The sequence below is a fragment of the Vicia villosa genome, linkage group LG5 (assembly GCF_029867415.1).
Source record: "Vicia villosa cultivar HV-30 ecotype Madison, WI linkage group LG5, Vvil1.0, whole genome shotgun sequence".
NCBI classification, from domain to species: domain Eukaryota; kingdom Viridiplantae; phylum Streptophyta; class Magnoliopsida; order Fabales; family Fabaceae; genus Vicia; species Vicia villosa.
In genome coordinates, this window is record NC_081184.1 from 117,241,927 (window position 1) to 117,260,424 (window position 18,498).

The following is an 18,498-nucleotide window of genomic DNA, read 5'->3' on the forward strand; positions in this document are numbered from 1 at the left end:
ACATATGGATTCTCAGAAGTTAAACAAGTTACTCTTCAGAATTATGGTCCCAGAGTTACTCTTCAGAATGACAGTCCCAGAGTTACTCACCAGAATTATGGTCCCAGAGTTACTCTTCAGAATGACAGTCCCAGAGTTACTCTCCAGAATTATGGCCCCAGAGTTACTCTCCAGAATCATGGTCCCAGAGTTACTAGTCCCAGAGTTACGTGTTCCAGAGTTACTCGTCCCAGAGTTACTAGTCCCAGAGTTACGTGTTCCAGAGTTACTCGTCCCAGAGTTACTCGTCCCAGAGTTACTTGTCCCCAGAGTTACTCGTCCCAGAGTTACTCCTCCAGATTTACTTTGCCAAGAATAAGTCTCTGTTGAAATGGTCAAATGTCAGAACTTGCAGATTGTCAGCAGTACCAAGTCAAGCCAAGACCAAGTCCAAAGCTGCCAGCACTTCTCATGAGAAACTCTCGGCACTTCCTTCTCACTTTGCTTTGCTCTATAAATACAAGACTTATGCTTCATTCTCATGCACCGAAAATATCCACAAGCATACAAAGAAAACCAAAGTCTTTATTCACAAAGCAATCATACTCTCTATATATTATCTTTAGCTCTCACTACCATATAGTGATCAAAATATATTAAGAGTTATCATACACATTCTATATTTAAATACTCACTGCCATATGGAGAGTATTTAGGAACTTATTGTAAACCTACTAAGATCACAAAGTATATCATAGATATACAAACCAATCATTTTGTAAGCTATCTGTAAGCTATACCATTCAGAAGTGTAAGCCTGGTGAGGCTAAGAATACATAGAAGAAAAAGCCATTGTAAGAAGTATTTGATAAAGGATAATCTCACAGGGTGTGGGGACTGGACTAGCCAAGTTGGTGAACCAGGATAAGTTTTCTTGTGTTCTTTATTTATTGTCTTGTTCTTATATTATTCATACACTATATTTTATCACACACATTAACACTAATTATTTAAATCTCTAAAGACATTACTAATCACTTTCTTCTTATTAAAGGCAACCTTTTTAAATACTAAGATAAATTTTAAAAGGGACACAATCCAACCCCCCTTGTTGTGTCACACCTTATTCCATCAGTTACAGTGTTCCCTTTGCACTCAATAGCAATGTGACCTGCCTTTCCACACCTATAGCACTTCTTTTCTTCACTTTTGCACTCGTGAATGCGATGTCCAGGTTCTCCACACTTAAAGCACTTGATAGGGGCACTAGAGTCTCCCCCACTAGGCTTCTTCCAACCTCCATTTTTCTGGTTACCTCTACCATATGGCTTACCACGATCCATATGCTTCTTCCCTTTCCTGTCGACTAACTCGCGAGAGTGCGACGACTTCAGCTTAAGATTGTCCTCTTCAAAGATTCGGCTGTAGTCAACCAAATCAGCAAACCTGCAAATCCGCTGATATCTGATACCCTGTTTAATCTCGTCACGAAGACCATTCTCAAACTTAACACACTTCGAGAACTCGCTAGCCTCATCATTGTTGTAGTGGACATAATACTTTGCCATCTCAACAAACTTGGACGCATACTCTGGCACAGTCATGTTACCTTGCGTCAGCTCTAGAAATTCAACCTCCTTCCTGCCTCTAACATCCTCAGGAAAGTACCTCCGCAAGAACTCTCTCTTGAACACAGCCCAAGTAATTGCAACACTTGCAGCTTGCAGTTCGTCCCTACTAGCCATCCACCAATCATCAGCTTCTTCAGACAGCATGTGAGTACCATATCTCACCTTCAGATTTTCGTCACAATCAATCACCCGGAAGATCCTCTCAATTTCCTTTAGCCACTTCTGAGCGCCTTCGGGGTCGTGAGTGCCTTTGAACAACGGAGGGTTATTCCTCTGAAAACTGTTCAGCTGCCTGTCAGCACCAATTCCAGCCCCATTGGCATTCCCTCCCAACACACCAGCAATCATACCCAGAGCCTCAGCAATCGCGTCGTCGTTTCTTCCTCCTCTTCTGGCCATTGTTCTGCTAAGTATAAAACAATATTTATTAGAACAAGAAGTATCGACAGTGTCAATCTTACACTAATCGCATACGAGGGATTAATCCGACACTAAGACTCTGACTTTAACGATCGACTATGCTCTGATACCACTATTGTAACACCCTTCTAATACCCCCATAATTATTTAAACAGTAATCAGAGTAAACATGAAAAGGGCATTACAACTTCCATATAATCAAAATAATACTCATGTCATGCCATAAAAGAGAACGTTAAACCCAATATCATTCAGATCGTCATGTTAACACAGCGGAAATATATTTAACATCTGAACAATGCAACATCCAAAGCCATAGACTTAAAACACCATCATAATAAAATACTGAAATAAAAAGAGTTCAACAAATAACTCTAAACAACGTCCCCAGTGTTACACGACCAGAGTATGACACAGACCCAACTGACTCTAATGAACTACTTGACGAGCTAATCCTCACCAAGTACAAAAGCTACTCCTCAATCTGAAAAATAACAACAGTAAGGGTGAGTCTCATTCACATTTAACTAATGTTATAAGATATAGATAATAAAATATCATTTCACATGCCATTCACCCAATCACAGTTACGATCAGATTCAAACCATACAATCAGTAAGCAAACAACCAATCAACACATATTATAACATTGGACAATCTTCCATTCATGTTATAATAGCACAAACAGCCTAATGCAATGCAACTACATGCATGTGGTACCAAAATCTGGGATAACCCAACTCACCGACCCACCATCGTCAAGGATACGGTAACACCCACTCACTAATTCCACACAGTGCGAATTAGCTACCACTGATCCACCATCGTCAAGGACCAGCCACATAATGATTATCAATGCATGCATCAACCATAACATGCTCATCACCCACATAAATCGACCAAATGTCATAATCATCAATTACCATAATAAATAGCCACACACAATCATGCTATTCCTCAACCATAGTAAAACACATATTTTATACCAACGATACGTGTATAACAAACACCAGTTACAACCACAACATCATACAGGTAAAACATTCATTAGTGTACCTATAAGCATAAACCACCACAACCAAATAAAATTGAGTGTTTTAAAATAATTTGTGTCACAACTCAAAACACCATTTTATTATATAAATTATTTGGTTAGCTTCACTATACTCGAAACGGCTCCAAAATCCGGCTTACGGTTTAAAAGTTACACCTCTTTAAACTTTTCAAAAACGGCCTGTCGCCAACAGCCAACAGCACGCGGCGCCACACACAGTTCGCGGCACGGAACGAATAGGAACTACGCCTTCGCGGCGGAAACGAAGGTTCGCAGCACGGAACGAATAGGAACTACGCCTTCGCGGCGCAAACGAAGGTTCGCCGCACGTACTGAACACAACCAAACTTCCTGGCTTTCTGCCAAGCAATTCGCGGCGCCAACTCCTGGACGCGGCGCCAACTGGCGATTTCCAGAACTCCAAATCGCAGAAAACAGCCTGCGATTTTGCCCTTCCTTCACCAAGTCATTACCAAACCAATCACATTCCAACCAGATTTCGCATACAATGAAACAAACACATATTATAACACATTATAATACATTTAAATCATCTAATTAACACCATACATGATCAACACAATCATTACCAATCAATTCTCCCAAAACCTAACATTTCTACAACCTAAGCATAACTCAATTGGTACGATTAACATGATCAATTCTATCATACTACCTATAACCCCATAATAGAAGATAAACGGAAGAGTCCCCCCTTACCTGAAGGTTGATTCTTCGCTCTTCCTCTTGTCGCACTTCTCCGCTCCTCTTCTCTTTTCACGTTCAAGCTTTTCTCTTCTCCTTAGTTCTATTCCTCTTTCCCACAATTCCTTTATTTTGTGGAAAATAAAATAAAACTATTTTAATTAGTAATAGGGCCTACCAATACACCCCCCCCCCCCCCCTCTTTACTAATCACGACTTAAGCCCATTTGCTTAATTTCTCCATAGCTCTCAATAATTCCAAATAATTCCAAATAATTCTCCATAATTCAATTAAATAAAATTTAAAATTAAATTATGAAAATATGGGGTGTTACATATAGTGGTGTAGCGACAATGTCTTATTAAGATATACGGAGGTCACAAGTTTGATTCCCATGTATCACAACTTTTAATTTTATTTTAGGAAAAAGAACACTAAAATCCGGTCACTAAAAAAAGCTTAGCGACTAGCACTTTTTCAACTGAAACGTAATGGTCACTAAATCATGAAAGCTAAACGTTTTAGTGACCGATTTTATGCTTTTTCGGTTTCAAATTCGATCACTAAAGGCAAATTTTCTAGTATCAATATTTGGTTTCCTCAAAGAAAGTGTCTTGCACTTAAAAATATCAAAATCCTAACCCTCCTTGGTGCCCTAAAAAAATTTCAAAGCCAAAGTTTCACTAGCATCCCGGGAACCCAATCATCATTGATATTCCACTTTTGTACCCGACAAAAAGCCTTGATTTACTTTGACCTAACAGACAAAGAAAGTTAAGCTTTAGAACCTCTTCATACCACAAAGTCCTGAAAGCCAAATTAGTGGTATACACTCTGCATATACCGACTCATGCTGGGGCATAACCTCACTTTGATCATTTTGACAAAATAAACTTCAGGCCCCATAGCCTATCCATGCCACAAAGCCCCGACCGTTTTGCTTACACTCTACATATAGTTCTCAGCGCACATAGAATTGCATCCTCAAAAAGCATAGCACATCCATCGAAGTGGATCGGTACGCCATACAAAAAATAATTCAAACATGCATATGAATCATAAGCCATAAAATCTGAATAAATACTCGATCAAGACAATATACAATCCCACAGGGAATTTTATCCTTACAAACCGTAACTGATATCTGTCACTACATTACAAACATTCTCAACCCACCGTGCCAATACGTGGTATTCTCAATCCCCAATGAGTTCGTCTATCAAGTGTCTCATTGTTTGGAAGTTCTCGATGCCTTTGACATGAGAAAGCAACATGTATTTGCTCCTCGCTTTATTGAGTAAGGAAGAAAATATAGGGTATATAATCTTCCAGTCACTATACTGCTGCTAATCATTCCTTCCAACCACATAGTTGATAACCTTCCAGTCATTGTATTGTTGCTAATCATTCCTTCGAACCACAAAGTTGATAACGGACTAGTCATTGTATTGTTGCTAATCATTCCTTCCCACCATAGAGTTGATAACCTTCCGGTCAGCGTACTATTTCTATCATATTTATTTCCCAACCTCCGAGTGGATGTCTAAGTTTTTTCCAACCTCAGAGTTGATGTCAATCGTTTTCCTCTCCCAACCTCAGAGTAGACACTGGTCCTAAACTTTCCCAACCTTAGAGTTGATGTCCATCATTTCTTTCCCCAACCTCAGTGTTAATGTCAATCAATTTTTCCCCAACCTCGGTGTTGATGTCTATCATTTCTTTCTCCAACCCCAATGTTGATGTTTGTCAAATCTATTACTTAACCTCAGCTTTGATATCTGACATATCCCTCATCCCAACCTCAGAGTTGATGTCTATCATTAATTTCTCCAGCCTTAGTGTTGATTTCAATCACTCGTCCAACCTCAATGTTGATTCCAGTCACTTTTTCCCCAACCTCGGTGTTGATGTCTATCATTTCTTTCTCCAACCTCAGTGTTGATCTCAATCGTTATTTCCCCAACCTCAGTGTTGATGTCAATCATTTTTCTTTTCTAACCTCAGTGTTGATGTCAATCGTTATTTCTCCAACCTCAGTGTTGATGTCTATATCTCTTTCCCCATCTTCAGTGTTGATGTTAATCCTTTCATTCCTCAACCTCAGTGTTGATGTCGATCATTTCTTACATTTCCCCAACCTCGGATTTGATGTTCCCCAACCTTAGATTTGATGTCAATCATATCTTTTTCCCTCATCCGCAGAGATGATGAAAATCATTTGTGTAATATCCCGATCTTTTGACACCGATAATTATCATTTAAGTGAGTAAATGGTAATTAGAGAGAGATCATTGGTCTTATTCTCTATTAATCTATAGAATGGTTATTAGAAGAATTAGTGGAGTGGTTAGAAATAAAAAGGATTGGTTAGAATGGAACTAAATGGCATTGTTGTAATTTTGGCATGGTTAAAGGGAACATTGGTCATTAAACATGGGTGCATGAACTTAAGACATTGTTTGGCTTGCACATCAGAATTTGGAAACAAGAAAGGAAGAAGAACTCATGAAGCAAGTTCCATTTTCGCAACTATTGGTACAGCTCCACTAAATCAGGTATATCTCTCTGCTCGTAAATCCGATTGAGCTGATTCTGGTCCCGTTGGAAAGCTAACAAATTTCTCTTCGATTTGCACCTATGGTTCGCGTTCAGAGCTTCTGTTTTGGAGGAGAAAACTTAGCTTGAAGTTGTGTTAGTCATGCTGAAAGTATGAAGAGAGTAGATACGGGTTTGATGAAGATGAAGTGAAACTTTGGCTATGGTGGGAGTTCAATGGCAGCAAAGAACATCTTTCTAACCTCTCTAAATCCATGGTGAGTCCTTAGTTAGAGACTTTGGGGAAAATTATGGGAATTTCATGTTTGGGGTTTAGGGATTGTGAGATAAATCCATGAAATTCATGATGCTAAAACATGCTATGTGATAATTGTTGGTTGTTTGTGATGCATATTACTGTTATATGTTGTAATTTGACACATGCAGGTGGATTCTAGGGGTTAGAATACCCCCATAGCGGAACTGGTGCGTTCTGCATTTTTCTGATTCTACTATGGTCCGCTAAGTGTTAGGAGTAAATTAATGGTAAATTCATGTGTTAATAGAAGTGATTTAGTCTCCAAACCAATGCAAAATGTGATGAATCCATAGGTTTTTATGAAGAATTGAACTGAATAAGTTTAGTTCATGTATAAAGCAAATCGAATCACTTGTGGGTGTTATTGTTGCAGGTTTTGAGCTGAATTGGAACTTAAGAAGAACATGAGGAGGATAGAGAGCTTGAAGTCTCAAAGGCAAAGGAAAAAGTTGGTTTCTGTAAAGGTCGCGCCGCGAGAGTTCTTCCTTGCGCCGCGAAAGTATCTCTGTTTGAGGGGCGCGCCGCGCCAGCCCGTTGCCGCGCCGCGGCCTCGGCGTTAAAAGCCCAAAAATTCTGTTTAAAAGCCCTAGCTTCCAAGAGAGAAGGGTGGTTAGAGAACTTTGTAAAGAGCAAAATTAGGAGAGCATTCTGAGTTTGCAATCAAGAACAACAATTGAAGGCCAATTCTTTACCAATTGAAGACATTCCATTGATGAAGATGAATCCTTCTATTAATTCTTGTGTGTTCTTCATGTCTATGGAGAGCTAAATCCCTCTTGTTGAGTCTAAGGTAGTAGTTAGCCTATGAATATACATTACCATTGATTAATTCCTGTGAACAATTATTTGAATTCATTATCAATAAGAAATCTTGTTTTTATTCTTAAATTATCGTTGAATCTTTGATCGAAAGAAAGGATTTAACTTTTGCCCTAGGTTACTATATTGATTCAATTGCAATTTGCAGAGATGGAATTGTAATTGGGTTTTCATAATTATCGTTCTTAATCACTATTATCGATATTGATATTTGGAGAGATCGAATCTCATACCGGTAAAAGTTTATCTAATTTGATTTGCAGACATGGAATCTTATTTGAGGATAAGTGAAGATAGTGATTCAAAGGATTGTTCTATTGGGAATTAATTGATAATTGTATAGGATTAGGTTGATGAACCCTAAAGGCTCAACATCTGTCTTTATTTGTTAACACAAAGTCCTTTACTTACTTTTATTTTATTATTTGCTTTTGATATTATTAGAAGTATAAAACAAACCAAACCAAATTTCCTAACTCAAAATAAACAACTATAGAACGGCAGTGATATTAACCAATCCCTGTGGATACGATATATTACAGAAAATATTTACCCACAAATACTTTCAACAAATTGGCGCCGTTGCCGGGGATTGGTGTCAATATTGCACGCATTGCAATAGTTCTTATTTTGAGTTTTAATTTTTATTTTCTCGATTTGGTTGTTTCACGTGTTTGTTAGTTTGTGCAGAAATTCGTGTATGCGCAGCAAAGTTCCCAGTGACCAACTTCTTTTTGATCCCGAGATCGAAAGGACCGCTAGGAGGCTAAAGAGCAAAGCACGAAGAAGAGCAAACATAGCAAGAACAAGAGACAACGCAACCGCGACATCGTCACAACAACTTGAAACTATTGACGAGTCGCAAGAAGGATTCTTCTTTCACGAACTATTCACGGAGGAAGAACCGGAAGTTATTATACAACCTACTGTTGGCAACATGGCAGCTAATGGTCCATGTGCTAATAGTCCAAGACTCAATCCTCAGTTCTCTAGAACTGCCGCCAACGGGCGACCGACAGAACTGAAGACCGGTATCATACAATTGATTTGTGCAAGTCCTTTCGCCGGATTGGACCATGAAGACCCGTACATGCATCTTACTCGATTCTATGAGTTAGCGGGTACTACGGGTGTCGCTCAAGCTGATGAGGAAGCATTATTTAAGAGGTTGTTCCCACATTCTTTGTTATCTAAGGCAAAAGATTGGTACCTGGATCAACCAGAAGCAGTGATGACTAATTGGAACACATTGGAAGAAAAATTTCTAGAAAGGTTTTACTCCCAAAACCGATTCTTTGAAGCAAAAACAGCAATAGCAGTATTTTCTCAAGGTAGTAATGAATCTTTGAATGAAGCATGGGAAAGGTATAAAGCTATGTTGAGAAAGTGCAAAGGACACGGTTTTTCAGACGTTGATCAAATTCATATGTTCCGTAACGGTCTCACAGCTACAAACAAGACACTTTTGGACGCCACAGCTGGTGGTTCTCTCATGTCCAAAACACCTGAAGAAGCTACTCAGATAATAGAGCGAATGGCTCTAAATGATCGTCAAGGCAATCATGATCGAACAGTAAAAGATAAGAAACCCGGAATGTTAGAGTTGAACAACAGTGATGCTCTACTTGCTCAGAACAAATTGCTAACTTCACAAGTGGAACTTTTGACACAACAAATGTCTAAATTACCACAACATATCAAGGAGCTGAACGGGGTATCTAATTCATATCAAGTTGCTAAGTGCGAATTGTGCAAGGGAGATCATCAAACAGGATTCTTCCCACCAGTGCAAGAAGAAGAAGTGAATTACATGAATAATAACCAAGGACAAAGGCCGAATCAATATCAAAATCAGCCATACCAACAAGGCTACCCGCCAAGATATAACAATCAAGGGTACCAACAAAGGCCACCGAATCAAGGGTATCAACAACAAGCCTTCCAACCGTACACTCAACCACCACCACAACAAGGAGGACAATCAAAGCTAGAAGAAACTATGACACAATTTATGCAAATGTCTATGACAAATCAAAAGAATCAAGACGCAGCTATAAAGAGTTTGGAAACTCAAGTGGGCCAACTTGCTAAGCAGATTGCCACTAATCAATCAAATGCAACTTTCTCGGCCAACACTCAAGAAAACCCAAGGGAACATTGCAAAGCAGTGGTAACAAGGTCTGGACAAAAAGGTGGAAAGGATGACACGGAAACTAATGAGGTCGAAGACGATAAAGAAAAGGAAGATGAAAAACATGATGGAGAAGATGAAGAATATGAAATTATTAACAAGGGGGCTGAAGAGGAAGATATGAGTAGAGAAGTCAAGAAGGAGAAATTAAAAAGAAGGAGTGCTAAAGATAAGATGGCGAACAACACGATTCCAAGTCAACATTTGCCATATCCTCATGCTCCTTCAAAGAAAGACAACGCTAGACAATATGCCAGGTTTATGGAAATTTTTAAGCAACTACAAATTAATATTCCATTCTCTGAAGCTATTGCCCAAATGCCAAAATATGCGAAATTTATGAAAGATATCTTGACAAAGAAGAAAAGACCGGAAGAAGAAGAGGTTGTTATACTTGATGCACAATGTAGTGCTATCATATCGCGCCTTCCTCAAAAGGCGAGAGATCCTGGAAGAGTCACTTTACCGGTCACAATAGGAAATCAAAATATTGGGAATGGATTAATTGATCTCGGATCAAGCATAAATTTAATTCCTTTATCAATAGTCAAGCGGTTGGGAAATATTGAGATGAAAGCAACAAGAATGACTTTGCAACTAGCAGACAAGTCTACCACTCTCCCATATGGAATTGCACAAGACATGTTAGTGAAAGTTGACAAATTTTTGTTCCCGGTAGATTTTGTGGTGATTGATATGGAAGAAGATAAAGATTCACCTATCATTCTTGGAAGACCATTCATGAAAACAGCCCGGATGATGATTGACATCGACGACGGTATAATGAAGCTAAGAGTCCAAGATGAAGAGGTATGTTTTAACCTCTTTGATGCCATGAAACAACCCAAAGACAAGAATGATTGCTTTCGCATGGATGTAACTGAAGCAAGTGCCGAAGAAGTAGCAAGCCAAATTCATCTTTCTAACCCCTTAGAGAGATCTCTTGTTGATTCATTTAATGTTCTCACTCAAGAAGAAGAAAAAGAAATTGAGTTGTTTCTAAAAGAATTAGAGAAAGGTGGCAACACATCTAACAAAGAAGACAAAGTGGAGGATTTGGAGCTGAAAAAAGAAGTGAAAGAGTCGCAGCTAGAACTAAAATCGCTCCCAACTCATTTGAAGTATGTATTTTTAGATGAAGAGGGAAGTAAACCGGTCGTTATTAGCTCAAAATTAAATGCTACAGAAGAGGCAAGACTCATACAAATCCTTCAAAAGAATAAAGCAGCAATCGGATGGGTATTGGCAGATTTGAAAGGTATCAGCCCCGCATATTGCATGCACAAGATTATGTTAGAAGAAGACTTCAAACCAGTGGCCCAACCACAAAGAAGACTGAATCCCACAATGAAAGAGGTAGTAAGGAAAGAGGTGATCAAACTCCTAGAAGCAGGAATGATTTACCCAATTTCTGATAGTGCATGGGTAAGTCCGGTGCAAGTTGTTCCAAAGAAGGGGGGCATGACGGTAATCCGTAATGACAAAAATGAACTCATACCTACTAGAACTGTGACCGGGTGGCGCATGTGCATAGATTACCGGAGACTCAACAAAGCAACAAGGAAAGACCACTTTCCATTACCATTCATGGATCAAATGCTTGAGAGATTATCGGGGCAGAATTACTATTGCTATCTGGATGGGTATTCCGGATACAATCAAATCGTAGTCAACCCAGAGGATCATGAGAAGACAGCATTTACATGTCCATTTGGAATCTTCGCATATAGGAGGATGCCATTTGGACTATGCAATGCCCCAGCAACTTTTCAACGATGCATGCAAGCCATATTCTCTGACCTTATCGAAAAGAGTATTGAAGTATTCATGGATGACTTTTCAGTGTTCGGAAAGACGTTTGATATATGCTTGAACAATCTAGACGTAGCACTTGGAAGGTGTATTGAGACCAATTTGATACTTAATTGGGAGAAGTGCCATTTTATGGTAACAGAAGGAATTGTACTCGGACACAAAGTATCTTCAAGAGGACTTGAAGTAGACCAAGCCAAGGTGGAGGTAATTTCAAAACTCCCACCTCCAATAAATGTCAAAGGAGTACGAAGCTTTTTAGGTCATGCAGGATTCTACAGAAGGTTTGTTAAAGATTTTTCCAAGATCGCCAAGCCTTTGAGTAATTTACTCAACCAAGGTACGTGTTTTAATTTTGATGAATCTTGTGTTAAAGCCTTCAATGACCTGAAAGAACGGCTAGCTACCGCACCTGTTATAGTAGCACCAGATTGGAACAACCATTTTGAACTCATGTGTGATGCTAGCGACTATGCCATAGGTGCGGTGTTAGGCCAACGGAAAGGAAAAGTTTTTCATGTCATACACTATGCAAGCAAGGTGCTAAATGACGCTCAAGTCAATTATGCTACCACAGAAAAAGAATTTTTAGCTATAGTGTATGCTCTTGAAAAATTCAGATCCTATCTCATTGGGTCAAAAGTGGTGATTTATACTGACCATGCAGCCATAAAATATTTGCTCACCAAACCGGATTCGAAGCAAAGACTCATTCGTTGGGTCCTTCTCTTACAAGAATTTGACATAGAAATCCGGGATAAAAAAGGGTCAGAAAATGTGGTAGCAGATCATCTATCTCGGTTGGTCAATGTAAATGTCACCCACCAAGAAGCTGAAATAAATGAGACATTCCCGGATGAACAACTTTTTGAAATACAAACAAGACCTTGGTTCGCCGACTTGGCAAATCATAAAGCAACCGGTATGATACCGGAGGACTTTGACTGGAACAAAAAGAAAAAGTTGTTAGCAGATGCAAAGTACTATGTGTGGGACGACCCATACTTGTTCAAGATAGGTAAGGATGGAATTCTAAGAAGATGTGTGACCGAAGAAGAAGCCCAACAAATCTTGTGGCATTGTCATAATTCACCAAGTGGTGGTCATTTTAATGGATGGAGGACGGCAACAAAGGTCCTCCAATCCGGATTTTTCTGGCCAACAATTTTCAAAGACGCCCATCACCATGCAAAGAGTTGTGACAAATGTCAAAGAGTTGGTGGGATAAGTAAACGGGATGAGATGCCACTTCAAACCATCATTGAAGTAGAAGTTTTTGATTGTTGGGGGATCGATTTTATGGGGCCATTTCTTCCTTCTTTCACTAACGAATATATTTTAGTTGCAGTGGATTATGTTTCCAAGTGGGTTGAAGCCATCGCTACACCAAAGGCGGATGCCAAAACAGTGCTAAAATTTTTAAATCGTAACATATTCACACGTTTTGGCATGCCTAGAGTGATCATAAGCGATGGTGGATCTCATTTTGTTAATGAACAGGTGGCAAAAGTGCTGGACAAATATCATATCAACCACAAGATAGCTTCACCTTATCATCCCCAAACCAACGGGCAAGCAGAGATTTCCAATCGAGCAATCAAGAACATTCTCGAGAAGACAGTGTCCGAGTCCCGTAAAGACTGGTCGGTAAGGATAGATGATGCCTTGTGGGCATACAGGACAGCATACAAAGCACCAACTGGTGCATCACCTTTTCAAATGGTTTATGGTAAGGCATGTCATTTACCGGTGGAGGTGGAGCACAAAGCACTATGGGCCCTTCGTTTCTTCAATAGAGATGATAGTTTGGCGTATAAGAAGAGGAAGAATCAACTCCATGAACTTGAGGAATTCAGGTACCTAGCATATGAGTCTAATAAAATGTATAAGGAAAATATGAAAAGGTACCATGATAAGAGACTCAAAAAGAAAGAGTTCAATGTAGGCGACCTTGTATTACTATTCAACTCCAGGCTCAGGCTCTTCCCAGGCAAATTAAAGTCTAAGTGGTCAGGACCATTTATAATCAAGGAAGTTAAACCCTACGGGGCCATTACTATTGAAGATGGTAAGACCAAAGACAGTTGGACCGTTAATGGAGAACGGTTAAAAAGCTATCTTGGGGGAGAGTTTGATAGAGAAGTATGCACAATCTCCCTGTTGAACTCCTAGTCAAAGGAGTTTAACCGTCGAGCCATGCGACGTTAAACGAAGCGCTTATTGGGAGGCAACCCAACAGAGTAAGCATCTTTTATTTTAAGTAATTTTCTTTTAATTTCATCTTTTATTTTTATGGATTATCATCAATCAGTGCCATCAGCACAATGGAAGTTACAAAAGAGTGAAGTGGGGGAACAAAAAAAAAGACCGCGCCGCGGGAAGTAAGTGCGCGCCGCGACGCCAAACAGAATTATTTGTGCGCCGCGGGATTCATATTCCGCGCCGCGGTGCAGGGCTAAAAATAGGTTTTATTTTGAAAAAAACCCCACTTCCCCCTCATTCTATCTTTTACAACTTCCAAGCCCCAAAGACGCAACTGCTGGTTCAGAGCGCCAATCACTCACCTAGTGCACTATTTTTCATCGTTACTCATTCAACGGCAAGGTACGTATCTCACTCTTCAGTACTATGTTCTGGTAATGGAACCTCTCAATAGGTAATCTCAAATCTTCAAGAGTAGAAGCTCAAGGCTGTTTTCTTTGCAAACCCTAGGGTAGACAACTTTGATTTATGGTTCTGAGGTTCTGATTCATTGAATGAGGGTAAAGGGCTGAAAGAAGGACCCATACCAAGGCAAACCCTTTCAGTTGCGCCGCAGCCGCGCCGCGGTACCCCGCAGCCGCGCCGCGACCGGAGAGTTTTCTTAAAATTTTCTGTTCTGATTTTTTTCTGCTGCTTTGTCTTTTGTTGTGATCATTGCAGATGCACCCAGCCAAGAGAGTACGCACAAAGTCAACAAGCTCAGGTCCTCGTGGATCCCGTGCTACGGGCAACCAATCTGAGAAGTTTTTAGGTCGGGCTCAAGCCGACAGGTTCAAGATTCTGGGCTCGAGAACCATCTTGGCTGAAAAAGTTGTTGTACCTCGGGGAGATGAAGATGCTCCTTATGCTAATATGTGGGGTTTTCTGGAAAACAGGAATTGGGAAAAAGTGTTTGAACCACACACAGTGATTGACTATGACATAGTCAAGGAATTTTATGCCAATGCAATCAAGACTACTGATGAATCTGTCGCTTACTCTTATCAGTCCTATGTAAGAGGCAAAACTGTGGCGTTTGACAGAGAGTCAATCAGTGAATTTTTAGGGGAACCACTCCAATTGGGTGAGAATGAAAAATGCTTCTACCGGCAAAATGTCAACAATTGTGTCGACTTTGTGGAACTGATGACGGAGAACATTTGTACTAGGGGGCGAGGACCAGAGCTTAGTCGGCAAGGGAATCCAACTCACTACAACAGGAAGGATCTAAAGGTTTTAGCAAGGGGAATTCTGTCGGTGATCCTCTACAACATCCGACCAAGGACTCATGTCACCACCATTCCTCTTGATGTGGCTTTCTTAATAACCACAATCATGACGGAAAACTCTGTTGATGTCGCATTCATCCTCTCCCAGGAATTGAGACGAGCTGCTTTGAGTGACACACAACATGGCATTAATGCCAAATGTGTGTTGCCATTACCTGGATTGATTATGGGTCTTTGTAAAGACGCCGGAGTGGAAATTCCTGCACAGGGACATCACGTTATTAACACTTTTATTGATGATGTTTTTATTGACAGGTTTTGTGCGAAGCCATATTATAGGGATCAAGCAACCGATCCTCCTCCAGCTGGACCTTCTGTTTCTGCAGCACCCCCTCAGGGTAGTGCAGCCCCTTTTGACCCTCTGGTAGCCCATCATTATTATTCTGCTATGTTTGAAGCAAATCAGAGGTCCCAGATCTTTCTGCACGATGCTATGCAGCAACAATTCAGGAACCTGTCTGTAGCTCCTGAAGAGAGAACTTTCCCAACCAGGGAAAGCTACTTCACTTACTGTGGTTGGCCGGAGACCAACCCTTTTCCTGTTGGGGGGGATGCAGGTACTGGTACAGGTGCTGATGCAGGTGGTACTGCTGGGGATGATAACCAAGGCCAGGAGAATGAGGCGGATATTGAGGCAGATATTGATGCCATGTTTGTTTGAGATTTGAGAGGTGATGTACGAGTGAGTGAAAAATTGTTTTGTGTTGGTAATTGAGTTGATGATAAGACTGCTGTTTTTGTTTTCTGCTTATCTGATCTAGACTCTAGTGAACCTCAGTGGTCACTATGACTTGTTTTATTTGAGTTAAGTTATGTTAAGTATTGCAATTCGTGTTTCTTTCAATTCTAGTTTTTTTATGTACTCCCAGTTAGAGTAGGTAGTCCCATAACAAAGCGAGAATCTCAAGCGAAGTATCAACAAGGAAGCAACATGTATGAAAAGTGGTAGGAAGTGAATGTTCAAAATTTTTCAGTTTCACTTTCTTTTTCAATAAGTAACAAAGCAGGTATGAATTTTTGAACTCAAACTCTTAATGTGTGCAATGAAACTTAAGGTGTTAGTAAATACTGTCAGAAGTTCTTTATGGTACATTGTTTATTGGATCAGCTTAGCCTTAACCATTGTGAGGAAAGCTTTCCATTGTTTACTATATGCAGGAGACCATCAATTGTTTTGACGTGTTTGTATCATGCTAAACCGTTTGTTGCATCGTTTGTGGAAATCTGTGAAAGTGATTTAGGCACTTGTTTGAATCTGAGAGTTCTTTTAGCCTATTTCAATGAAAAAACTTGTTTTCTTCTGTGAGAGTGTGATCCTTTGCTAACCATTCTTTGAGCCTGAGGTCAAGATAAGCATCATAATATACACCAAGGAAAAGATCTGGTGAGTTTTGATCTCAATAAAAAGTTTTGTTCGGGACCATCAACCATAAAATTTGGTGATGTGTTTTCTCTTTGACCTTTTTAGAAAGTAGGGGAGCATTCATATAATCTGAACACAGGTTGATCTCCAAGTTGGGGAGAGTCACATTTAAAAGAAGAGTAAGTACTTATGGTAATCGGTGAAAGATAAAAGAAGTCGTAGCTTGAAAAAAAAAAAAGAGAAGTAACAACGTTTGAATATAAAGATTGTTGAAAAAAAAAAGTGAAAAAGAAGAATCAAGCTACGAATGAATGAGAAAAGATGGACATGTAAAGGAAGTAGAGTTTTAGAGAAAAAGAAATAAGTTATGAATTGGATGCTTCCCTATATTAGGAACAACCCTTGATTATCTTCTTTTCTTTGAATCTAAACCACATTACAACCATAGAAAGACCTTCTGATTCTCAGATTCCACAAGACTTGATGCGAGCAATTTGGTGAACGTATGATATGGATCTTTGTTGATTTAATTGTTTGGATGAGTGTTTAACCCCTCTTTTATTCATCATACTTTTTGATGAGAGTGATTAGTGCTGATTCAATTACAATTGTGTAGTGTTTTGAACTTCTGGAGGTAATTTGCTTTCAACGTTTGTTTCATGTGGATATTCTGAGTTTGTAGGTAGAAGAGGAGTATTTGACTTAGTTACTGGATTGAACCACTTGAGAAAAACTTTTTGAAAAACTTGTTGCTTGATTGTCGGTAAACTTTGCTGGAGGTAAGTAATTTTGTTTAGGGACAAACAAAACTCTAAGTTGGGGAGAGTTTGTTAGGAGTAAATTAATGGTAAATTCATGTGTTAATAGAAGTGATTTAGTCTCCAAACCAATGCAAAATGTGATGAATCCATAGGTTTTTATGAAGAATTGAACTGAATAAGTTTAGTTCATGTATAAAGCAAATCGAATCACTTGTGGGTGTTATTGTTGCAGGTTTTGAGCTGAATTGGAACTTAAGAAGAACATGAGGAGGATAGAGAGCTTGAAGTCTCAAAGGCAAAGGAAAAAGTTGGTTTCTGTAAAGGTCGCGCCGCGAGAGTTCTTCCTTGCGCCGCGAAAGTATCTCTGTTTGAGGGGCGCGCCGCGCCAGCCCGTTGCCGCGCCGCGGCCTCGGCGTTAAAAGCCCAAAAATTCTGTTTAAAAGCCCTAGCTTCCAAGAGAGAAGGGTGGTTAGAGAACTTTGTAAAGAGCGAAATTAGGAGAGCATTCTGAGTTTGCAATCAAGAACAACAATTGAAGGCCAATTCTTTACCAATTGAAGACATTCCATTGATGAAGATGAATCCTTCTATTAATTCTTGTGTGTTCTTCATGTCTATGGAGAGCTAAATCCCTCTTGTTGAGTCTAAGGTAGTAGTTAGCCTATGAATATACATTACCATTGATTAATTCCTGTGAACAATTATTTGAATTTATTATCAATAAGAAATCTTGTTTTTATTCTTAAATTATCGTTGAATCTTTGATCGAAAGAAAGGATTTAACTTTTGCCCTAGGTTACTATATTGATTCAATTGCAATTTGCAGAGATGGAATTGTAATTGGGTTTTCATAATTATCGTTCTTAATCACTATTATCGATATTGATATTTGGAGAGATCGAATCTCATACCGGTAAAAGTTTATCTAATTTGATTTGCAGACATGGAATCTTATTTGAGGATAAGTGAAGATAGTGATTCAAAGGATTGTTCTATTGGGAATTAATTGATAATTGTATAGGATTAGGTTGATGAACCCTAAAGGCTCAACATCTGTCTTTATTTGTTAACACAAAGTCCTTTACTTACTTTTATTTTATTATTTGCTTTTGATATTATTAGAAGTATAAAACAAACCAAACCAAATTTCCTAACTCAAAATAAACAACTATAGAACGGCAGTGATATTAACCAATCCCTGTGGATACGATATATTACAGAAAATATTTACCCACAAATACTTTCAACACTAAGCGGGCTAAGGCCGCTTAGCGGATGATGAACATTTTTCCAGAAAATCGCGAGTCCGCTAAGCGGACGTGAGGCCGCTAAGCGGAAGATGCTGTTTGTGGAAAAATAAAATATCGCGAACCCGCTA